At 47.1% G+C, this 25,417-nt stretch overlaps 1 protein-coding gene across 6 annotated transcripts in view; it reads left to right on the forward strand.

The window, feature by feature from the left end:
- Positions 1-1,923: 1,923 nt before the first annotated feature.
- NAV1 (neuron navigator 1) overlaps positions 1,924-25,417 on the forward strand; it is a 324,330-nt gene continuing 300,836 nt past the window's right edge. For 5 of the 6 annotated variants that reach the window (XM_049858267.1, XM_049858270.1, XM_049858271.1 and 2 more), the window contains exon 1: positions 1,924-2,285. The gene's annotated coding sequence lies outside the window, so the exon portion shown is untranslated. The other variant, XM_049858268.1, reaches the window with a different exon arrangement.

A 25,417-nucleotide genomic window follows, 5' to 3' on the forward strand; every position in this document is an offset into this window, starting at 1 on the left:
CATTTGTCAAGCTGACACTAATCCTCTTGCTAACAAGCTCCTGCCCCAAGCAGGATTGGCTCTGAGCTGAGGAGAAGGGGGACAGAGGAGCTGTTGGGTTTCAAGGTGCCCCAGTGAGGTCAGCAGGGCCTGGAGGCCATCTTCTCGGTGGGGGACACGGTGACTCTGCCAAGGGTCTCCTTACAGTAAGCCTGCGTCTCACTCTTTCCATCACTCACCAACCATTTCCATCTCCCCAGCACCCTTTGGGGGCTCGCCACCTTCCCCGGCCCTCAGCCAGGCTCTTGCCTTTACCTCTTATTGATTTTCATATTTAAGGAAAACCTATTTACTTGATTCAGAGCAACTGAGTCATCACCGTGTTCAAACAAAACCACTCACGAAGCAGGCACTTGTCCGAGGCTGCTTCTGGGATGGGTGGGGTCCCTGCTTCTTACCCAAACAGCCCTCTGTCCAGAGTCCAGCCCACCTCCCCTTTCCAGTTTTCTCTTCTATCCACTCTGTTTCAGTTGCCTTCATATCCTCTGCCTCCACCCCAAAGGGCCTGGCCTGTTTCCTCCCCCACCCACCCCACGCACCCCTCCCCCACCCTGGCTCACCCCCCTTGTCTGAGGTGCTCTTATGTTTATCTATATTACACACTAGTTCACTGTTGGAGGTTTGTGATTGGGACATTTGGATGAGGGTTAGGGAGGATTTGTATGACCAGCCACTCGTACTGATCCCATGCATTGACAGAAGAGATTTAACACTTACAAAATTAGAGCCACGGGCTACTTTCCCACTCTGGGTAGCGCCCAAGGAACCAAATCATACCTTTTCAGCCACAGCCACTACAGCCTGACAGACTGGGTGGGGGCTCAAACAGGACTCAGGGGCTGTCATCTTGACTCTGTTCCCCACTGGCTGATTTTGCTAGTGAAGAGCTTTGAGACCTCCCAGGGAGTAGGCAATTTTACTTTCTATCCACCAACCTCCAACACTCTGGAAATAAATCAGTCCTGATGAGGTTTGTTGGCTAGAGCTGGGAAGTCTCTGATCCCAATCTGCTGGGTCCTTGGCCACAACTACTCCCTTTCTTCCACGTAGCTCAAAGCCTGCTCCAGGGCAGGCCACCTGATTTCCTTCTGCCTTTTTCCTGGCGAGCCTGGAAACCCCCATGCCAGGAGGGGTGTGTGTGTGTGGGGGTGTGGGTGTGGGTGTGGGTGTGTGGAATCTGCGCTGCAGAGAGAGGTAGCACTAGGTTCTGGCTGAGGACCTTCTCCCAGCACTAAGTTTTTCATTCACTTTCTTTGTGTCATATTATGTCCTGTCTCCTCATCTTCCTCCTCCTCCCACTCCCACACCCCAGGAAAGAGAGGCGGAGTCAGGAAGGTGGAAGGATTCACGGATTTTACTGAGCACCTACTATGTGCCAGGCATTTCCGGGGCCTCCGCTTTCCGCTGCACCCCAGGAGTTCCGAGTCCCGGCCCAGACAGCAGGGCCCTTCAGGGAAGTACGCAGAGGAAAGAAGGGGATGGCCCCAGCCTAAAGAGGGGAAGCTGGCAATACATTGGTCCCCTTATAAAGAACTGCAGAGCCAGCGGCAGCCGAGGACGTGTGTGAGGGGAGGGAGGGGTCCGACCTGGAAGTGGTGGTGGCGGGTCCCTGGGTAAAGGAAAGGCTCAATTGTGCGAAGGTTTCCTGCCCCGCCAGCTCGTGGCCCCAGCCGCGCCACAGAGCAGCCGCCTTTCTGCGGCCGGGAGCCGGGGAGGCGGGGCGGAAGGCGAAGGCAGGAAAGGGTTACGGGAATAGCTTTCCAATGACAAAGTCTGGAAGGGACCCATGCCTCCGCCCCTCTGCGGGTTAAACTGGCACAGTGCAGGGGCAGGAGAGAGACGGCGATCCCGAGCCTCCCCTCCCCTCCGCTCCCCGCCGCCGGGCACTCCCCTCCCCGGGCCGCTGCGGAGGCCGCCGGCGTGTGCCTGGGGCAGTGGGTCACGAGGCTCCGCCCCGGCCGCCGGGCCCCGGGGACGGCACTTTGTTCAGGATGCCGCCTCCCTGCTCATTGTCGGGCCGGGGCCGGCGGCGGCCCTAGCGCGCGCCCGAGGCCGGAGCGCGCGTCGGACGCCGAGTCTCGTGCCAGCGGCCGACCGGCCCCGGCAGCACCGGAGAAACTTTCCTGCGCGAAGAGAGGACGCCCGGCCCGGCCCGGCGCCGCTCCGGGGGATGCGCGGCTCTGCGCGGCGGCTGCGGCGGCGGCGGCGAAGGCGCGGACCCGGAGCGCGGGAGGGCTGACGCGCCGGTGAGTGGCCCACGCGTGCTGCTTGGCCGGGGCTGCGCGCGGCGGAGGGTCTGAGGCTTCTGACTTTGCGGAGGTCGCCGGCAGGTCCTGGGCCCGGCAGCCGAGCCCCGGGGAGAGGTGAGCTGGGTGCCCCAAGGAGGCTGCGGGCGGCGCTCGAGAGAGGCGCTAGAATAACAACGGAGGTGCCAGCGGCTTCCCGGGAAGGTGTGTTCCTAGACGTCCCTGAGGGACCGTGCGTCTGGTTCTGGGGCTACGCAACTCTAACCCTTCTGAGCCTCAGTTTCCATTCCTGTGAAATACCTGCAGTTTAAAGTGCTTTCGGGCCCTATGGTGAGACACCAAATGTTGGGTTATTACACAGACAGACACATACACACCCTACCCACATCGTCTTTCCTTTGCTTTGAAGCAATGCGTTAACTCTTCTCCCATCCCAGCCGGAGCGAACGAACAGCTGGGGTGGGCGACCTTGCTGGGCTGTTCCAGACATGTTCTCTGGGCCCCCAGGATGCGCTGAGAAGCGCCCTCGCGCCAGTCTCCCTGAGGCTGTCCTCTCTGGCGCCCACCCATTGCGTGGAGTCTGAGAGCAGAGAAAGCGTTCCCGGAGGAGAGGGGAGGGAGTAGAAAGGGGAAGTTGAATGAACCTGGGAACTCCCGAGCCCCTTGTGGTCCCTTCATCCCCGCGGAGCGGACTAAAACTGGTCTCGGAGTAGAGTCAACCGAGTCTGCCGAGGGTCGAGAGGGGAAACTGGAACGCGGGAGGCCGTGAGTGGTGAGGGAAGGAGCGGTGTGCAGGGGTGACGTCCATCCAGCAGAGGAGGTTCCTTGTCCCCTCAGCTCAACACGGGAAAGTCAGCTGTGACTGTTAGGACACACACAGGGCGCAGCTGGCCAGGGCTTAAGGGAAGCTCCGGATTCCCCCTCGATAACATGCTGTTTATCTGGCTTCCTGTTAGTGATTGGGATGCCATTGGCTTCTTCAAATTCAATGCTGAGAAGCCTGCGGCCACTTTCACTCTTCAAAAGCTCAGGGTTTGCCTGGGCTTTCATCTTGTAGGATATCGCTTGCTCCCACTACCTGGTACCCTATGCAAGTCACTTATAAGGGACACCTGGACTCCATACAAAGACCGCCTCCCCAAGTAGGCAGAAGCTGTCACTCCAGGGACCTTGGCTTCCTTCAGGCTAAGGATGAGGGCCAGGAACTTAAGCTTTGGTGACACTGGCCTGCTTTTGATTAGGAAGTCTATGGTTTTTTTGTTTGTTTTTTTAAATACTGCTTTGAATTTTGGTTGGTGTTTCTTTGGATTTAACCTGGAAAGGGAGACAAGAGAGAGTGACTGCGGCTCGGAATTTCCCCCCTAAGATGAGCCTTCTAGCAGTACACACTTTCACCATTGGTTTCTCCGGGAAGTTCTCCATCAGTTTGTAGTTCTGCTAACTCCCTGGATGTTCAGAGAGAAAGTAATTCATCAGTTTGCTGCCTTGGTTTTCACTTCTGTAGAGCTGGGGAGATTGTTACGGCTAGAATAGAGAAGGTTTTTGAAATCTGTGGTCTAGCTTCCCTGATTTGTTTCTTGAACCCCCCCCCCCCCCGCCAGTTAAGAGGGAGAGGTTCCTACTGTGAATTCCAGCGATGCATCTACGCTCTCTTGGGGCAGGCCTCCCATTCTGCGTTGTGTTTTAGACATTTTGGTGTTTGTGCACATGCCTTATCTCTCTGTGAATGCCTTCCAGTCAGACACACTGTCTGACCCCCATAACACCCAGCACACACTCCAAAACCAAAATTAGTTGCCTTTGAGTTGATTCCAACTCATGGCGACCCCATGTGTATCAGAGTAGAACTGTACTCCATTGGGTTTCCAATAGCTGTAATCTTAAGGAAAGGGTCCCTAGGTGACAAAAACAGTTTCTGCTCAACTGCTAACCTAGAGTTGGAGAGTTGGAGGTTTGAGCCCACCCACTGTGACCGTAGTAGAGCAGACCTAGCGGTCTGTTGCTGTTAAGGTTACAGCCAAGACAACCCTATGGAGCAGTATTACTCTGTAACACGTGACATTGCCGTGAGCCAGAATTGACTCGACTACAACTGACGAGAACAACAGCGATCTTATGGAAGTAGATCGCCAGGCCTTTCTTCCACAGTACTGCTGGGTGGACTCAACCTGCCAACCTTTCAGTTCGTAGCTGAGCACAAACTGTTTGTGCCACCCAGGGACCTTTCAGCACACACTAGGCACTTTATAAATGTTTGCTGAATCAACAAAATTGGGAAAAAATTTAAGTACCACCCAGAGGCCTCCCATCTACCTCAGACGCCCATTTACGCATTCTTTGGCAGTTGTTTGATTTGTTGCTCCTCCCTTTTTTCCTCCAAACATGGTCCATAGTGAGTGGATGAGTGTCTTAGGATTGCTGTAAAAAAATGCCGTAAACTGGGTGGCCTAAAACAACAGCCATTTATTCTCTCATAGTTCTGGAATCTAGAATTTCGAATTTAGAGGAGCTTGGCAGGGATATGGTCTCTCCAGAGGCTCTAGGGGAAGATCCTTCCTTGTTTCTGTCAGCTTCTGGTAGCCCCAGGTGTTCCTTGGCTCCTGGCAGCATAATTCCAGTCTTTGCCTCCGTCATCACAAGGTGTTCTTCCCCTATGTAATCTCTCTCTGTGTCTGTGTCTCTTCTCTTTTTATAAGGACAGCAGTCAGAATGGATTAGGTCCACCCTACGCCAGCATGACCGCCTGTTAATTACCTCTGCAAAGATGCTATTTCCAAATAAGGTCACAGTACTAGGAACCGGGGGTCAGGACTTGAACAGGGAACACAAATCAACCCATAACAGTGAGGTTGGTTTGCCTACAAGTTAAGTGGGCAAGCTCTAAGCATTTGGGTCTTTTCCAGAATCTGGCTTCTTTAAAGATCCCTCATCTGGGAAAGCTGAAAACACAAATGCTGTTTTTCCTTCTCTTCAGTAATCCAGCTCCCTTCTGAGGTCGCGGGAGTCCCACGCTACATGTGAAGCCACTGGTATCAGCTCAGCTTTGGTCCAGTAGAAAAGAGTGGCCTAGAGTAGAAAGGAGTCCGTGAGTGCTGCAGATGGTTAACGTACTCGACTGCTAACCTCAAGGTTAGGGGTTTGAGTCTACCCAGAAGCACCTCAAAAGAAAGGCTTGTCAATCTACATCCAAAATATCAGCCACTGAAAACCCTATAGAGCACACTTCTACTCTGACACACATGGGGTTGCCATGAGTCAGAATCAACTCAACAGCTACTGGTTTTTTGGAGTAGAAAAGTCTCCCACCCTTCTTTTAAAATTTGTCTCTGTTTTTCATCTTTCCACTGGGGATCCGTGTCACTTCACTTTTGTTTTAAAGTTCTTTGGCATTCCTAAAGGATTTGACCTTTAAGAAAAACTAGAATGTCAGTCAAAAGAACCTGTCCCTCCTGCCCTTTAAAGACAGGCATCCAGGCCTATAGAAGGGTGGGAGGGGCTCAGAGCTACACAGATGCCCCCCCGCCCCCCGCCACAAGCCAACCCAGAACAAAGGCTTTCTGGCTTCCAATCCAGGGCGTATTGCCTTTTACAAGTCACCTCCTTACATTCAGAATGTTCCTCTCCCCCATGTTTCATCCACAGATGTCAGCAGATTTACTTAGCTATTAATAAGAAAGAGGAACAGAAACACAGCAAGGATAAGGAGACCCATCTCTGCAGTGGCGTCAACTACCAGCCCTTAGAGTCCCTGGAACATGGAGAAGTGAGAGATGTGGCAATGCTTGGCAAGCACTTCATCTTTTTGGCCCTGGGTCACAAAACAATAATTAGAAACACTTTTAGTTCCTTCTTCAACTTAAAAAAAAAAAACAAAAACAAAAAACCCACCAACTTTTCAAGTGAGAAACACCATCCTTGGTAAACATTTTCCTGGGCCTAATCTGTTCCCTCAGCATCTCGGAAGGCTGACTCAGGCCTGATTTCCTCCAAGGGGGCCTGGGAGTTTGCTTCCCAGCTTCCTGTGACTCTTGAGACCTGAAGGGAGGCAGGATGGCTGAGATTCAGGCCACTCTGATCTGCCCATGAATGTGGCTCAGCTTCTTACTCATGTCATGTGCAGCCTCCATTACCATCCCCATCAAACCCATTTGCTCTCCTTAATTTTCGTATGAGATGCACTAATATGCATGAAAAATTAAAGGTGCTGAAGCATTTGCTTCCATCAAGGACCGTTAATAACAAGATGTTTCCACTTGAAAGGACTGCGAGACTGTTCTGATGTCCAGTCCTCAGAGGCTCTGAAAGCTTTTGTAAATGGAATCGTTTTCTTAATCTCTTTCTTTTTTGGATTGTTCATTGCCAGTATAGAGAAACACAGCTGGTTTTGTGTGCTGATCTTGAACGCTGCAACTTTGCTGAATTCATTTATTAGCTCTAGTAGCCTTTTTTGTGGATTCTTTGGGATTTCTATATATAGGATCATGTCATCTGTGAATAGAGATCGTTTACTTCTTCCTTTCAAATTTGGATGGCTTTCATTTCTTTCTCTTGTCTAATTAATCTAGCTAAAACTTCTAGTACAATGTTGAATAGCAGTGATGAAAGCAGGCATCCTTGTCTTGTTCCTGATCTTAGGGGGAGAGCCTTCAGTCTTTCACCACCACCCCCCCCCCCACCCCCAGAGGAAAAACTCTGGTCTCAGTAGCTTGATTTCCTTCAAATATTCTTCACTGGATGGGTTCTCAGTGGGACTGTGGTGTTAGCTGTGGGTTTTTCATAAATGCCCTTCGCTATGGGTCAGAATCGACTCAATGGCAGTGGGTTTGGTGTTTTTTTGTTTGTTTGGCCCGATATCATGTCTGGGAAGTTCTTTTCTATTCCTAGTTTTCTGAGTGATTTTATCATGAAAGGGTATTGCATTTTGTCAAATGCTTTTTCTGTGTCACTTGAGATAATTGTGTGTTTTTTCCTCTTTATTCTATTAATGTGGTATATTACATTGATTCATTGTCTTATGTTGGACCACCCTTGCATTCATGGGATAAATCCCTCTGGAAAGCTTTTTTTTTTTTTTCTATGCTAAATATATAGGCAACAAAACATTTGTCCAGAGGAAGAAGGAGAGTCAGAAATAGAAGGAAGAAATGGAATATGTGGCTAATTACCTCCATGAGCAACTGCCTCCTTTACCATGAGACCAGAAGAACTGGATGGTGCCCAGCTACCATTACTGAACAATTTGATCAAAGATTCTATAGAAGAATCCTGATCAAAAGAAGAAAAATGCAGAACAGAATTTCAAATTTTCATGTAATCCAGATTTTCTGGAGCCATGGAGGCTGGATGAAGCCCTGAAACTATTGCCCTGAGATAATCTTTAAATCTTAAACTAAAAATGTCCCCTGAAGTCTTCTTAAAACTAAAGACTAGGGAAAAATGTCTGCCTTGAGCATTTGCCTTGAGCATTGAGCTTTTTTAAGATCTAGCTACCTGGGATCAAATTGACGACAGCCCCCGGAAAGATTAGATAGGAACCTTAGGCGGCAGTGAGTTTATGTTAATGGGGGAGGAACAACTCAGAAAAAGAGGGTAAGAATGGTTGTATAACTTGAAAATATAATCAATGTCACTGAATTGTACATGTTGGAACTGTTGAACTCATATATGTTTTGCTATGTATATTCTCAACAACAACAGCAAAATAGATAAAGTTTTAAAAAATTGTCATTTCTACAATCTTCACATGTCTAGTTCAGTGACATTCATTGAGTTCATTATGTTATTCAACCATCACCATTAACTGTTCTCCAGCCTTTCCATCAGCCTTAACAGAAGCTCAGTGTCCTCTACACATTTTGTCTGCCTTTTCCCCTCCTTCCCTCCTACCCCTGGTCTCTGAAAACTTTTTTAAAAAACCAGAAAAGTCAGGGCTTTAAAGGGTTAAGGGATTACAGGGCCTCATTTCCCTGGCCCTAGTGACCTCCAAAGGGAACATCCAAGGGGATTTTGATTAGGGTCTTCCTGACTTCCAAACAATCTGTCGACTACTCCCCCACCTCAGAGAGCTTTGACTGGCCCAGAGGTGGAGGTGAACGGATTCTAGCTCTTCATGAGGCCCCAAGAGCACCAAGCTCAACCCCAGCCTGAGCTTCCTTGCCTCTAGCTCTGTGGTTCCCAATACTGGCTGCACATTAGAATCCCCTGGGGAGCTTTGAAAAACTACTGGTTCCTGGGCACTTCCCCAGAGACCCATCTTCCTTTGGTTTGGAATGGGGCCCCAACATCTGTTGTGTTTAAGAGCTCCTTGGGTGAATCTGATTCACAGTGAGGGTTAGGACTACTCCAGGGTTGAGCTAATCTACTCCCTGAACCCTGGACTGGTCACAGCTTTCTGTGAGACAGCTTCCTCCCCATCTGGACAGCAATACTGACCCACTTTACATCCTTTCCCTGACTGTAAAATCCATTTAGAAACAGAGTAAACGGCAACTTCCGTAGAATTGAACTTTCAAAGTTGGAAAGAACCTTAACCGTCATCTTTTTCCTGCTGAGCAGCTGGTGGTTTCGAACCTCTGACCTTTCAGTTAGCAGCTGAGCACTTTAACCACTGAATCACCAGGGCTCCCAAGAGCTATCATCTAAAAAAACTAGTGCCAGCCATGTATATATCTATATCCTCCCCCCCACCGGATGTATTAGTTCCTTAAAACATCCCCACCAGGGGTCATCCATCTTGACCCGCTCTGTGCTGGGGGAACTCCCAACAACAACATCATTCATTTCATTCCATATTTGTTGAAATTATCTCAGTCCATATTTGGACAGCTCTGTCTTCCAGAGTTCCTCCTTACATTAATCTGTCACTGGTGTGACTTCCACTCCTTGGTGAAAGATGGGGCTTCCTCAAAATGAATCCCCAAACAAAGTGGAGGATATTCAAAACGAGCCATGCACGGTAAGTGTAATTGCCCGGCAGCCTTCTAGTATTAGGAAGCAGCTACCGTACACCTGTTCCACCCCCTCCATCCTCTTTTGTTTTCTCTGATCTCAACAGCCCTATATCCTTCTCATCTTCTCTATTGCATGTGTTCTCAGGTCTTTTCTGGGAAGACGTATGATGTAAAATCAAGAACTTAGGTCATGAAGTGAGCCAGACTTGGAGTCAAGGTCCAAGTCACGGCTTTGCACATAAAACCCTTAGCCCATGATGAGTATTCAGCAAATGTGTCCTCCACGTTGGCCTCATCATTGCTGTCTGTGTGGCCTCAGGCAGCCCCCAAACCTCTCAGACTCAGCGTGTTCCCCAGGAAAGGTGGAATGGAAGTGCCTTATTCACAATCTTTTCCCACTTGCCTGATCTTAAAAATCGCACATCCCCTTTCGCTACCCCCCACACCCACACCCGCCACGGTGCTTCCTATGATGTGGCAAGTTTGCAAAATCCAGTCAGAGGGTGATTGCGTGGATCAAGAGAGACTGTGTCAGAGACCTGACATGGTTCCTGGGTTGCTCAGTGTGTGTGCTCGATAGCTATCAGGTTTTCTCTCACTCTCACCTCATCTCCTCCTCGTTCTCCTCACCCTGGGAACACGCCATGGTCCCTCTCCATCTGCATGTGCTGTGTCTGGAATTAATGCAGCACTCTGGTATGAGGCTACTGACCCAGATCGTCCGTAGGCAGATCACCTCACGTCAGTTAGGTAAAGCAGGCTTTATTCTCAACTTGTAGCCTTCCCCTGAACACCTGAGATCATGCTGTCAAAGGGATGGGGCCACGAAGGCATAACGGAGCAAGGGTCTGACTGCATCTGGTGCTTTTTCCTGTTCGTTGTTGGGTGTTTCATTTTGTTTGGTGTTATCTACTTTTTTTTTTTTTTTGTAGACTTCAATCATAGCCTAGAATAGATCCTCAATAAATTATTGTTCAAGTCAATTACCAGTGCCTCTTTTCCCAGTTCAATGGTGCAGATAATTGAGTTGACTGAGAAGGAGTGTCTGGGTTCCGGATAGTGCCAAGATACCAACTGTTCTCTTCCTGTTCTCCTTTCAACAAAGGAGAGACAGCTGACAAGACACACGGCTAAGGAGCGTCAGCCAGGACCCTGGCAGCTGCCTGCCTTGTCTCTCATCTGGGGCAGTCTACTGTACCATCCCCTGGCCCATCATCCTCAAAGCTGTGGAACGAGGGCATGGTCAGCTTCACCAAGCGCTTTCAGAAGGTGTCAGCTCGCTCCCACCTCCCTGGGAGGGACTGTGGTCCTGTGCCTCCTGCCAACGGGAGGGCAGAAGGACTGTGTGACAGTTAGGATTCTTTCCAATCTTGAAAGTTTAATTCTGTTTTTTCCCCCAAGGTTTTATTTCAAAAATGTCAGATCAACAGAGAAAGTAAAAGACTAGTACAATGAATACCTAGATTCACTGATTGTTAACATTTTGCTACATTGTATGCTCTGTATATACATACATACATGCGTGCATATATACATACATGTATATATACAGGTAGTTTCCGACTTATGATGGGGCTCCAACAACTCCGTCATAAGTCAGATAAGACATACGTCGAATACCTAATTTCAAATTAACAACTGAAGCCTTAGGGTACCAAAGGTTGAATTAGATTACAGTACAGTACTGGTAGACAGTACCTGGTCTACCGGTCTACAATGAAATCTGCGTCAGGGTTATAACAACGAAGCTGGAGCCTTAACAGCTGTTGGGCTCCGACGAAGTTCAATTGTCATATGTCGTTTGAGTTGAATATTGCCCAACTTCCTGTTACAACTCCTGACACCGACACTGACTTTGTCATAGACCAGGCCATAGCCTGCTATGCGGTAGTTTTTTGAACAGTAAATGATAAAATTGAGCATCTGTGAGTGAACATCTGAGAGTAACAGCGGCAGATTATGCGCTGCAACATTACATATAGTGTGCAGTAGGAACAATAAAATGTATTGAAAACAAGGATGGTGGTAAGTGTGGCCCTGTGTAACTTGAATATGTCATAAGTCAGGGACTATCTGTACACACAAGCACACAAAATAAAACTCTCTTTGAGTCATTTGAAAATAATTTGCAAGCATCATGACTTCATCCCTAAATACTTCAGCATATATTTCCAAAGAACAGGGCATTCTTTTACAAAACCACAGTATCATAATCATACCCAATAAATTGAATACAGTTGTCCCTCGGTATCCACAGGGGATTGGTCCTGGGACCCCCGTGGATACCAAAACCCATGGATACTCAAGTTCCTTGTATAAAATGGCATAGTATTTGCACATAACCTATGCATATCCTCCTTTATACCTTAAATCATATCTAGGCTATTTAATGCAGTGTAAATGCTATGTAGATAGTTGTTGTACAGTACTGTGTTGTTTAGGGAATAATGACAAGACTCCAGGGGAACAATGCTCAAACGAGGAGTGCTGGAGAGAGACTGAGGATCTGTGAAATGGCAGGAGGCTACAGCAGGGTATGCCTACACATTATTTCATTTGTGTGGGTTCAGCATATTGCTCAGTGTGTGACAAATTCAAGTTTTGCTTTTTGGAACTTTCCTTTCCTTTTTTTTTTTTTTTTAATATTTTCGATCCATGGTTGGTTGAATCCACGGATGCTGAACCCACTGATGCAGAGGGCTGATTGTGTTGGTTTAACAGAAGTATTTAACATATAGGTCAAATTCAGATTTCCCACTTATTCCCCAAATGTCCTTTAGAGAGTGCTGTGCATTTTTTTCTCAATCCACAGCCTGCTGTATTGATGCCTGAACTTCGGGTTTCCCTCAGGTTAATGAGGTCATTATTCCTTAAATTGGGATAGGAACGCACTAGTTAGGAATACTTTCATTTATATCATTTCATTTCATCTTTAGCTCAACTTAGTGAGATAGATACTGGTATTCTCCCTATTTTACTGGTGAAAAATTGAGGTTCAGAGAGTTATCAAAATTGACCAAATAGTATGAGCCATTATTACCATCTTATGCTGTGTGTCATGTAATAAAGATGGAAAAATAAGCTGCTATATTTGTAAAAAGCCTTTGAAGTATCATTCATATTCCTTATCATCTTCACCAGGTCTTATAAGGTGTTAGGGCGCGCTGTGAGGAAGGCTGAGGAAAGTAAGATTGAGACCCTCTGAGCTTGTACTAAACAATATTTGTACAGTTGAGGTAATGTAAATGACATTTGTTGGTTTTTTAACATTTGGAATCAACTTTTAAGCAAAACTCAGTGTACTTGGTTGTAGTTGCTAGACATACTACAAATAGCAATTAAGAGCAAAAGTATACCCCTACCTCACACCATATACAAAAATGAACTCAAAATGGATTAATGACCTAAATATAAGAGCTAAACCTGGAAGACTCCTAGAAGAAGACATGGGGGTAAATATTCATGACCTTGATTTTTTTTGATTTAGCTATGACATCGAAAGCCTACACAACAAAAGGGAGAAGTAGGTAAGGGACTTCATCCATATTAAACACTTTTGTTCATCGAAAGACATTATCTGGAAAATGAAAAAAAAAATACAAACAATGTGCAGAATGTGAGAAAATATTTGTAAATTATGTATATGATAAAGGGTATATATCCAGAATATATAAAGAATGCCTGCAACTCAATGACAAAAAGACAACTCAAAAAAAGGAACAAAAGACTTTGGTAGACATTTCTCCAAAGAAAATGTACAAATGGCCAATAGGCTCACAAAAAAATGTTCAACGTCATTAATCATTAGAGAAATGCAAATAAAAACCACGTTGAGATACTACTTCACACCCACTAGGAAGGCTGTTATAAAAAAAGAAAGAAAGAGGAAGAAGGAAACCAAAGACTCAAAGAAGAAACCAGTTTGTGGAACCAGTAGTTTACACAAACAATGGCATCACCTACCTTGAGACCAGAAAAACTAGATGGTGCCCGGCTACCACTAACTGATCATTCTGACTAGGGGGTCAATAGATGGTCCTGGATATAATAGGAGAAAAATGTAGACCAAAACTCAAATTCCTGAAAAAAAGGCCAGACTTACTGGACTGGTAGAGAATAGATGATTCCCTCAGACTATTGCCCCAAGATACTTTTTAGACTTAGAACTGAAACCACTCCCAGAGGTCACCTTTCAGCCAAATGACAGGTTGGCCAATAAAATAAATAATATCACCCGTGAGTACTGTGCTCCTCAGAATAATTGTCTAGATGAAACCAAATGGCAAACATTTACCCTAGACCAAAGATGAGAAGGCAAAGAGGACAGGGAAGCTAGATTAATGGAAACAGAGCAACCAAAATGGAAATAGTGAGAATGCTGACATATTATAGAGAATGAAACCAATGTCACTGAACAATATGTATAGAAACTGTTAAATGAGAACCTAATTTCCTGTGTAAATTTTCACCAAAAACACAATAAAATATATGTATTTTTAAAAAGAAACAAACAGAAAATAACAAGTATTGGTGAGGATGTGGAGAAATTGGAACCCTTGTGCACCGCTGGTGGGAATGTAAAATGGTGCAGCCGCTGTGGAAAACAGTTTGGCAGTTCCTCAAAAAGGTAAACATAGAACTACCCTAACCAAAAACCCTACCCTATGACTCACCAATTCCACTCCTAGGCATGCACCCAAAGAACCGAGAGAAGGGACTCAAATACTTGTACACCAATGTTCATAGCAGAATTATTCACAATAACCAAAAGGTGGAAACAACTCAAGTGTCCATCAACAGACGAATAAACAAAATGTGGTGTATACATCCGATGGGGTATTATTTAGCCATAAAAAGGGATGAAGCTTTAACACCTGCTACAACAGGGTTGAATCTTGAAAACATTATGCTGAGCGAAATAAGTCAGACAGAAAAAAACAAATGTCATATGATTCTGCTTATATGAAATCTCTAGAATAGGCAAATTCATAGATACAAAATTAAGTTAGAGGTTACCAGGGGCTGGAGAAAGGGGGGAATGGGGAATTATTGCTCAATGGGTACAGAGTTTTGTTTGGAATGATGAAAAGCTTTTGGAAGTAGATGATGGTGATGGCTGCACAACATTGTGTGTGTAATTATGCCACTGAGTTGTGTACTTGAACTAGTTAAAAAGGAAAATTTTATGTTATATATACTTTACCATAATAAAAAGTATTTAAAAAAAATATAAACGGGTAGCTGACTGAAGATGAGAGATAGAAGAGGTGGAGGAAATGGTGGGGCCTCCAGTATCCTATATACTGAGGGAATTCAAGAGAGTCTGTTAGGTGTTATAAACAAGAATTCAACTTTTAAGCTTAAAGGTGCAAAGTAAGCAATAAAAAAGCTAAAATCAAATATTGAGAGGAGGAGAAGGAGAAACAGGGAGGTGGTGTGATGGTTAAGATTTTGTGTCAGCTTGGCTGGGCCATGATTCTCAGTGATTATGTGTGATTATCCCCCCGATGGGATCTGCTGTGAGTGGCCAATCAGTTGAAAGGGAGTTTCCTTGGGTGTGTAGCCTGCATCCAAATATAAGGGGACGTTCTGGCTTTTGCCCTCTCTGAATCTTGCAGCTACCTCTTGTTCATCTGATCTCTGGTTCTTGGGACCTGAGCTAGCAGCTCACCTTCCGATCTTGGGATCTGTCAATCTTCATAGCCTGTTAGCAAGGTTCCTGCTCTCCAACCTGCCCATCTTGAGCTTGCTAGCCCCTGTGGCTATGTGAATCAGGAGAAGCCTCCATCCTGATTCAAGGACTTGGGACATTTCAGCCTCTACAATCGCATGAGCTGTTGCCTTGATACAGATCTCTCTCTCTCTCTCTCTCTATGCTTTACTGGTTTTGCTTCTCTAGAGAACCCAGCCTAAGGCAGATGGGCTTAGTGTAAGCGACCTAAATGCTTATCTGTTTTGCTAGGTAATGACAGATAATGTCTAAATGTGACAACAGGGAGTGAAGGTATTAGTATATAACCTAGAGTTATGTGGGTAACCGCTGAAAAAGCTAATAACAAACAACTATTTGGGCAGTTAGGTGGGGCTGGGAAGAGGGTGGGACAGGAAACTGATACTTGTTATTGTAAGATTTTGGTACCATTTGATGATGAGCACCCGTAATGGTGAGAGAAGTAGGCTTTGGATTCAGATATCTTGGTTTCTAAACACAGGGATGAGCAGGACAAAAGGGCTGACTCCAGAGGAGCTTCTTTGTGATGATGAGCGGAAACCAAGAAGGTTTTAAGACCTGGGTGCACCAGAGAGAGCCCAGGACACAGCATACCCAAGAGGATGCCCCCACGTCCCACATGGAGTGCCATTATTTTTGTTGTAAACATTTTAAAGAACTTTAATAATTTTGATTTTAAACGTGTTTGGCCATAGATCAAACCGAAAGATTGGTTGTTTGAATCCACCTAGAGGTGCCTTAGAAGAAAGACCTGGCAATCTACTTCTAAACTATTAGCCATTAAAAACCTTATGGACCTCGAAGAACTAGATGGTGCCCAGCTACAGCCACTGACTGCTCTGTCAGGAATCACAGTAGAGGGTCCCGGACAGAGTGGGAGAAAAATGTAGAACAAAATTCAAATTCACAAAAGAAAAAAAAAAAAAAGACCAGACTTACTGGTCTGACAGAGACTGGAGGAACCCCTGAGACTGTGGCCACTGGACACCCTGCTAACTCAGAGCTGAAGCCACTCCCAAAGTCCGCCTTTCAGCCAAAGATTAGACAGGCCTCTAAAACAAACAATAAGCCACATGAGGAACATGCTTCTTCGTTCAATCAAGTATATGAGACCAAATGGGCACATCTGCCCCAAAGCAAGATGAGAAGGCAGGAAGGGACAGGAAACCAGATGAAAGGACCTGGGGGAACCCTGGGTGTAAAGGGAAAGGGGGAGAGTGCTGACACAATGTGGAGATGGCAACCAATGTCACAGACCAATCAGTGTATAAGTTTTTGAATGAGTAACTAATTTGTGCTATAAACTTTCACCTAAAGCACACCCCCACACACACAAATTCTAAAAGATGTCAAATATAATCTGTACAGTTTAAGTGTGCCAAATATCATTCAATTTCCATTCTAAGGATATAGAAACGGGAATTTCTAGAAACAAGTCAGTAAAATGCTTTTGAATCGACCCCATGGCAACTGGCGCTAGTAATTCATTTATTACATTGGCTATTTCATAGCAACCCTGAGCAAATGCAGAAATTATTGTGAAGTGAGAGAAATCTTACCTCCAAGTTATTTTCAAATGTAAGGAATTTTAATGAAAATTTCATTGTATCAATGCAGTTGATACAATGTTGCATTTTATAGATGTTTAACTAAACCTTGATTAATCTCAATTTTGCAGTTATATTTTTATGTTTTGAGACCCAGGACATTGTCTTCCATGGGCCTCTGAAAAGCTCCTTGGCCCTGGGCCTTCTATCCAGCGAATAGGTGGGGTGGGTGCTGAGTGCAGATGTGGCCCCTGAAGGAATTTGTGGGTGCATCTTTGAGACCCACAGCGCTCTGGGGCGGTCATAGCCTGAATGAGGGCCGATCTGAGCTTGACTGAAGCCCCATGGCCCAAATCGCATCCTCCTCACCATGGCCTCTCCTCAGGCCTTTACTGTGGAAGTCCCTGCAGTCTAGTGTAGGGCATTCACTGACTGCCCTCCTATACAACATCTCATTCACTGTTTGCAGCAACCTTACAAGGTAGTCAGGACAAACATTCTCTCTTCTAGAGATGGTGAAACCTGGACTCAGAGGCCAAGTAACTTGTCCAAAGCCACAAAGGTTCAAGCAATCAGGTAAAAAACCCAGGTCTTCTGACTCCTGATCTTTGGCCTTTCCAATGCACCAAACAGCCTTATAAAGCAGAGGTGGGGACTGTTTTTGTAATAGCTCATGGAACTTCGCTACGTATATTATATCTATGCTATACCAATGCAGAAATCACATTGAGGTTTTTTTTTTTTTTTAATAATTTTTGTTGTGCTTTAAGTGAAAGTTTACAAGTCAAGTCAGTCTCTCACATAAAAACTCGTATACACCTTGCTACATACTCCCAATTACTCTCCCCCTAATGAGACAGCCCACTCTCTCTTTTCGTGTCCATCTCGCCAGCTTCTAACCCCCCCTACCCTCTCATCTACCCTCTAGGCAGGAGATGCCAACATAGTCTCAAGTATCCACCTGATCCAAGAAACTCACTCCTCATCAGCATCTCTCTCCAACCCATTGTCCAGTCCAATCCATGTCTGAAGAGTTGGCTTCGGGAATGGTTCCTGTCCTGGGCCAACAGAAGGTCTGGGGGCCATGACCACCGGGGTCCTTCCGTTCTCAGTCAGACCATTAAGTCTGGTCTTTTTATCACATTGAGTTTTTATTACTAATTATGCTATTACATTGATTTTGACAGGTGCTTAGGGTTTGTTTTTCAATAAATGCTACATGAAAGTACACCACCAATTTTATCATTCCTGCAAATTTTTACCAAGTTAGTCAAGGAAACAATATAAAAGTTTTATATTTTGAGCTCTGTTTCTCATTTTCTAATCAGAGTTAAAAACAGTCATCATACATGAATTTAGGTCTGTGTTAGGCTGGCAACCCAGTAAGATGTCTTTGCTTTTTAGCTGGTCTGGAGCTAATATGGAGCCCTGGCAGCTCAGTGGTTAAAGTGATCGACTGCTAACCGAAAGTTCGGCGGTTTGAAACCACCAGTGGCTGCACGGGAGAAAGATGTGGCAGCCTACTTCTGTAGAGATTTACAGCCTTGGAAACCCTATGAGGTCGCTATGAGTCAGAATCAAGTAGATGGCAGTGGGTTTCTTGGTTTTGGAGCTAATAAAGTGTCCCTGGGTGGTGCAAGCAGTTTGCGTTCAACTAAACCTAAAGGCTGGCTGTTCAAACTCACCCAGCGACACCACAGAAGAGAGGCCTGGCCATAGGCTTTGTGAGATTACAGCCAAGAAAACTCCATGGAACAGTTTTCCTCTGTTCTACTCACGGGGTCACCATGACTCAGAATCAGTTCAACAGCAGTGGGTTTTTTTTTTTCTTTTTTGGAGCTAATAAATGAGCCTCTCTGCACTTATACACTCTCTCTTGTGAAATCCAAATCTACCTCCTTGCTAAATGCCATCACAAAGATGCGTCTACTAAGGTCTTACCACACCTCTGAGTCATCTCCCCACTTCCTCTAGCTGACCAGGCCCAGAGAAGTCAGAGGCCATCAGGGAGGCTCAGAAAGTGACCACAGTGTTGGGGTGGCCGTGGGAAGTGGATGGGAAGGGCCGCTGCTAAGCTGGCCACAGAGATTGGGACACCACTGCACCCACATTCAGTCCCAGACAAAGGCCTCTGTGTTCAGGATGGCAGGGGCTGTGGCCAGATGCCGGGGCGGGGGGGGCTGGTACGCTGATACAGTCTGGGAGAGGCTGCCCAGGGCCAAGGGGAGCCTGTGAGGCCACGCTTCTCCAGGCTTAGAACACGGAGTGGCCTCACTGGGTCCTGGCACTTAGTAGGGGCTCAGGAAACATTCACTGATTGATTACTTCAGGAATAGAAGGTAGGTTTGTTCTTAAGCTGAGAGGCCAAACAAGCAAAAACCAAACCTATTGCCAAGTTGATTCTGGCTCATGGTGACCTCATATTATAGAGTAGAACTGATCCATAGAGTTTTCTTGGCTGTGTACTTCTTTGGAAGCAGATCACCAGCCCTTTCGTGTTGCCCCTGGGTGCGTCTGAACCACCAATCTTCAGGTTAGGAGCTGAGAGAGCAAACCAAGTAAACTGTTTGTGCCACCCAGGGACCTGAAGCTAAGCAGCAGGTGGAAATAAGTATTCTTCCCCTTTGTCCTGCTCAGGGGGGTGCCCTCAGCCCTGAATTTCCCAGACTTGCTTAGAGGCCCCTCCTTGCATACTGGGCCTGTCCCTGACCTTGTGCCTCTGAGGCATATGTTGTGGCAGAAAATGCTCTGGCTTTGGAGCCAGCCTGACCTGGCTTTCTGCAACCTCTCTGAGCTTCAGTTTTCTCATCTGTAAAATGGGAACAGTAATACCCTCTGGCATGAAGCTAAGGTTAGTTATTATCTTTTTTCTTGGCTATGCCCCTCGCTGCACCCCCACATGTAAATATTTGGTCCTTTGAGGGTCTATCTGGGATAACAAAGCGGCTGAACAAAGCCAAGGATGACGCAGTCGGCTCCCCAGTCTTGAAGATTACAGCTGGGTGGATTTATCTCCCGAAGGGTGTTTATATACCAGACAGGGGAAAATGTTTCCCTGTCTTGAGGGTCAGATGGACGGGGTTTGGCGGGGAGGGGGGTGGGGGTCCAATGGTGCCGGCTCTAAGATGTATGGTCCCTCTGGGTCCTATTGGGCTCCAGACTGCAGTCCTCTGTGGGGTGAGGGGAGTGGAGTGGCCTGGGGTTTTGTTTGGCAAAGCCTGCCTATTATCTGGCCCAGGCTGTTTCCAGGGCATTATAAATCGCATCGGCTTGGGAAGGAGGAGTCGCAGATGTGGCCAAGGCAAAGTATATGGGAAGGTGGGAGATTTGAAATGAAGGACTGACTCAAGGCTTATGGGCCAAAATACAGGCTGGGGCCGTCTCCATGGCAATCAGACACCAGGGAGGGCTCAGCCGTGATGCCTCTGAGGTGGAAGCCCTGACTTGTAAGCCAGAAAGAGCCCGTGCTCAGTGGCCTGTGGGTCAGTGCTGCCTTGCTCTATTTGCTTCCATCTGCCTCTTTGCAGACAGACCTGGGCTGCTGCCTAAACTGAGGGGATTGAGCAGAGCTTGAACAACGTTCCGGGTCTAGAGAGTTAAACAGAAGAAAACATGCTGCCCCCTCTCCTTCAAACCCCCAGCCTCACTGTGTGCCCTGGTGTAGCCTTCGCTCCATCTGAGAGGGAGGTCGAGAGGAAAAGGGAGGGAACTCTTTCCTTTTGTTCTGTTCTATTGTAATTCGGGTATGATTTACAAACAGTGCAATGCACAAAATGTTAAGTGTCCCTTCTGATGCATTTTTGGCAAATGAATCATCTGTGTAACCCGCACCCCAATCAAGATATACATCTCGGGAGTTCCTGGGTGGCACAACCAGTTAAGTGCTTGGCTGGTAACTGAGAGCCTGTTCGTTCAAACCTACCCAGAGGTGTCTCGGAAGAAAGGCCTGGCAATCTGCTTCCGAAAAGTCTCAGCCATGAAAAGCCTGTGGAGCACAGTTCTACTCTGCAACACAAAGGGTCACCGTGAGTTGGAATTGACGCAACGGTAACTGGTTAGGATAAAACACACCAGAGAAGTGAATCAATAAGATATACACATTTCCATCAGCCCCGCAAGTTTCCCTTTCCTGTCAGTGAGCCCCCTCCCAACCGCTGTTTTGCTGTCCTGATTTTTATCACCATAGATTTGCTTGCCTGTTCTTGAACTTCATAACGGTGGATCATACAGTATGTTCTATTTTGTGTCTGACTTCTTTCGCTCAACCTAATATTTTCGAGATGCATCCATGTTGACTGTTGTAGTTGGTTCTTTTTAATTTCTGATATGTGACTATGCCACAGTTTGTTGATGGATGGAACCCTTTGATTCCGTGAATTGTCCTGCACCAGCATTGGTAGGATTCACATGTATCAGGCATCAGTAGGATGTCCACCAGCTTTTGTGTGCTGAGAGCTAAGATGAGCTGGTAGGCCCTTAGTGTAGTCTTTGCTGTCTTTACAGTGTTAGCTCCTTTGTTCCCAGACCACTTCCCCACTTTTGTGGCTTCTGCCAAAAGGCCACAGTGCCTTTTCTTTCCCTCATGGACTGGGAGCCACCTCTACCCACTAAGGCTAGAAAGTTCAGCTCACTGGCTGAGAGACCACTGGTTTCTCCCTAAAGCAGAAAACTGTTCTCCAACCTCAGCTGAGCTGGTGTGTCTCAGTGGGCAGGCCTGTCTGGCCCTGCACGTGCAGAATGGAGGGGGCTTGTGTAGGCCTTTAGCCTGTAGATGGTGGGAAGACACTGGGGACTCAGAGCAGGGAAGTGACATGGGGAAGTCATATCTTAACAGGAGGACGGTCCCAGTGGCAGGGACCACGTCTTTTTTCTTCACTGATGGGAATCTAGCACCTAGCACCGAAGCTGGCACATAGTGGCCATCGAATAAGGAGGTACGGCATGAACTAGTGGACTGGAGAAGGGAGAGGGGCCAGGAGTCCTCTGTCACATTCCTCATGTGGAATGTCTGAGCTGGGATGGCTCTGCTGGGAAAAGAAGGAAAGAGTGGGTGTGAGAGATTTTTTACAAAGAAACCCCAACAGGACTAATGACTGTTGAACACGGGAGGAATAATGGGTGGGAGGAGAGGATCAAAGAACCATGCAGTCTTTTTGGGAGAGCACAGACTGAGAGGGCAGGAATTTGAGTCTAGCTGACCACTTAGTATGTAATCTGGGTAAGTCATTTAACCTGCAGTTATGGATTGCCTGGTGTGATTTTAGCCAGGGACCTGCTTTTAACTTTCTGGGTGACCTTATTCGAATCTCTTTCCCTCTCTGGTTTCAGTTTCCTTATCTACAAAATTTGATCTCTTAAGTTCTCTCTAGGTCTAAATTCCATAACGCTTTGCCCCTGGGCCTTTGAGTCTGGGAACCTGGGAGTGTTGAGAGGCCCCCAACAGATATGGGAAAGTCAAGAGAGGGAACTAGTTTGGGGGCCAGAAAGTGCTTCCTCTAGGTCCTTCCCCTCATTGGGATTCCCAGTTTTCCTCCTCTGGTCGCTGGGACCCAGGAAAGTCCAGAGCATCCCATCCTTACCCCCTCAGTGGTGACCCCTCACCTCCACAAGCCCCAGAGAGGGAGAGGCCTGCTATGAATAGTGCTCTGGAATCAAAGGCCCTCTTCCCTTGCAGGAAACACAGCGGCCTAATGGGGCAGGAAAAAGGTGTTTCCGAAAGGGAGGCCAGAAGAGGGTGGAGGGGGAGGTGGGCGTTTGGGAGCCAGATGAGTTCCCGGGTGCTGGAGGAGGGATGCTGTGACAGTGGCTGGGAGGGGGCTCAGTGGGCAGGGTTAGTGCCAGCTTATAGGGCTGGTTGGCACATGGCTCTGCCACCTAAGAACCCCATGAGAACAGCCAGGGAGAAAGGCCGAAGGGGTCTTGGGCTGGGAGATGGAGGATTTCAGATCTACAGAAGGACTGAAAGCGCCACATTCATTAATTCACGGATCCAGTCATTCATTCACCAAGCTTTTCCCACAGTTTAGGACTGTGCTAGGTGTAAGGATAAGCAATGTAAGGCTCATTTATAAACAATTGGTAAGCAAGATAATTATATCCCAGTTACTCCCCAGGGCGGTAGGAGGATGGAGGAGGGAATTGCAGCCACTGGAGGGGGCAAGAAAGGCTCCTGGGAGGTGGGTGCCATTGGGCTTGCAGGAAGTAAGTCAGGCAAAGAATGGGTGGGAAGGTCAGGGGGTGGAAGGGCATTCCAGGCAGAGGGTGAGAAATACCAGGACTTTTCATCTCTTCTCCCCTAACCAGTTAGCATGGAGTCAGTTCAACTCATGGGGACCCCACGTGTGTCAGAGTAGAACTGCACTCCACAGAGTTTCCAATGGCTGATTTTTCAGAAGTAGATCACCTGGACCTTCTTTCGAGGCACCTCTGGGTGGACTCAAACCTCCAACCTTTCAGTTAGCAGCGGAACGTATTAACCGTGTGTATCAAAGCCCCATCTTCTGTCCATCCTGGGCCACCAGCAGAGGTCTAAGAGCAGCCCTTAACCCCTCCTCAGAGACCTGGCAAATACCTGGAGCCCTCTCTCTGGAGAATGGCACCCCTCCTGGCCAGCAAAGAGTATCATACCATCTTCTGTATTGAAAATGTGTTAGACTCTCAAATGCCATCTCACTGAAGAGCCCTCAAAAATCAGTAATCTTCCCCTGTGAAAACAGAGGCTTAATTCACCTCAGGCTTCTGCAGTGGCGAACTTCACAGCGAAAGCTCAGGCCAGCAGGCCCGTCTGTGGGGCGGAGGGTGATGGGGAGTCAGGCCGGGAGCTGCAGCCCTGACTCCTGCCTCCCTGCTTCTCCACAATCCTGCCAGACGGCAGGGCCCCCCTTAATGGCTGGAGGGGGCTGAGATGAAAACAGGCTGTAGTTTCTGCTAGGAAACCCCAGAGAAATCTGCTGTGGTGTCAAGTTGAGATTTTGTTGTGTTCCCACGCCACCAGCAGTGTTGTTGAAACATTTCCATCCCACACACTTAGCCAGGGTCGGGTGTGATTAGTACCCAAGGCAGGGTCCTGGCACCCTCTGAGGAGCTGGCAAGCTTCAGCCTCTGCCCTCACCCCCATTTTGTGAACAGTGCATAGTGATTTTGGGGGTATGTTCTTGTCCAGCGTCCCTCAGCCCAGCCTACAGAACAGCACTCAGTCCTGTCCTTATGCCTGTGTGCCCAGCCAGATATGTGCAGTGACTTACAGGGCCTCTAGCAGGGCTGGATTTCAGGACATTTGTTCTCCACAGGGAGATCACTTTCAAAGCGTCACTGTGGTCCCAGGGCTTCTCCTGTGCCAGCCACAGGAGCAACTAAGGTCAGAAATCACTTAGCACCTCCAACTCACTCTATACGATCTCCAAATTAGCACCTTCCTCTATTGGTCATCAAATACAATGGGATATTTCTCCATCTTCCCAGTTTTCAAGTGGGTAAACTGAGGACAGCCACTTAGACTTGAAAGAGTAATTAAAGCCCAGGAATAGGGGCTGGGGTCCAGCCCCTTTACTGTAATAATGCTGAAAAACACCAAATGTGGTGTTTGTTCCAATAGGAGTGGAAAGGTGAAGAGAAGCGGGGAGGCTGCATCTACTTGTCATTTCTGGAATTTGCTGGAGGGTGAAAGGACTCCTCAGGGCCCTGGAAAGGAAGCTGTCTGCATGCGGGGGCGTGTCTGAGGTGGGTGGAAGCCCTTAGGGACGGGAGGGGCAGGAAGGAGGAGGCCGGCCTCCCAGAAAACAGCGATAAGAATAAGGAACTGGGTTCCTATCCTACCACTTTCTAGCTGTGTGACTGTGAATATTTATCCCCTCAATGCCTCAGTCTTCATCTGTAAAATGGGAGCAATTTTTTTATTGTGGTCAGAATATACGTAACAAAACAATTGCCAATTTTTACATATGTAGTTCAGTGATATTGATTACAATCTTTATGTTTTATAACCAGTATCCTTTTCTGACTTATTCCACCACCGTTAGCGGAAGCTCAGTGCCCCCTAGACAGTAACTCTCCCGTTCCCCCTCCCTCCCACTCCTGGTAGCACCGTTCAGCTTTGGTTTCTGTACATTTCCCTATTTCATGTCAGTGAGATCATTACAACTTCTGTCCTTTTGTGCCTGATTCTTTCACTCAGCGTAATGTTTTCCAGGTTCACCTGTATGGTGACATGTGTTGGGACTTCATTCCCCTTTATGGCTGAGTAATATTTCGTTGCATTGTATATAGCACATTTTGCTTATCCACTCATCTGTCGATGATCATTTAGGGTGTTTCCACCTTTTGGCAATTGGGAATAGTGCTGCGAAGAATATTGGTTTCTGTTTCTGTTTGATTTCCTGTTTTTGAATCTTTTGGGTATATACCCAGGATGAGGATTGCTGGGTCATATGGTAATTCCATGTTCGACTAAAATAGGAGTAATTGGACCTGGCTCATTGGTCGGGTATGAGAGTTAAATGAGGTAATTCCCATGACACACCTAGCACGGTGCTGGATGTGTGGAGGGTCGTGGTGGCCAAACAATTGGCAGCTCTCGGCCAAGTGAGTTGACCTTCTGGAGCCTGAGATTCCGCTGTAAATTGGGGGTTATTTATGGTGCTTACACCTCAGACTTGCTGTGAGACTTTAATGAGATTGTGGTTATAAAGGGCCTGGCATGAAACGGTCCCAATAAAGTTGTCTTCTATCGTTGTTTCCTGACCTTGGGAAGCTCCCAGTGCAGCTGGAGAGATTGAGTATTTCCTCTCAGAGCGCCCACACCAGAGACAGGTGCGAAGACATAAGCCACCAAGACAGTGACGTGCCAGTGGGAACCCCTTCAAGTTGAGCCTGAGGGTTTTTTGACACAATACCACTGGTCTTGCT

This window comes from Elephas maximus, chromosome 18 (genome assembly GCF_024166365.1).
Source record: "Elephas maximus indicus isolate mEleMax1 chromosome 18, mEleMax1 primary haplotype, whole genome shotgun sequence".
In the NCBI taxonomy this organism is placed as follows: Eukaryota; Metazoa; Chordata; class Mammalia; order Proboscidea; family Elephantidae; genus Elephas; species Elephas maximus.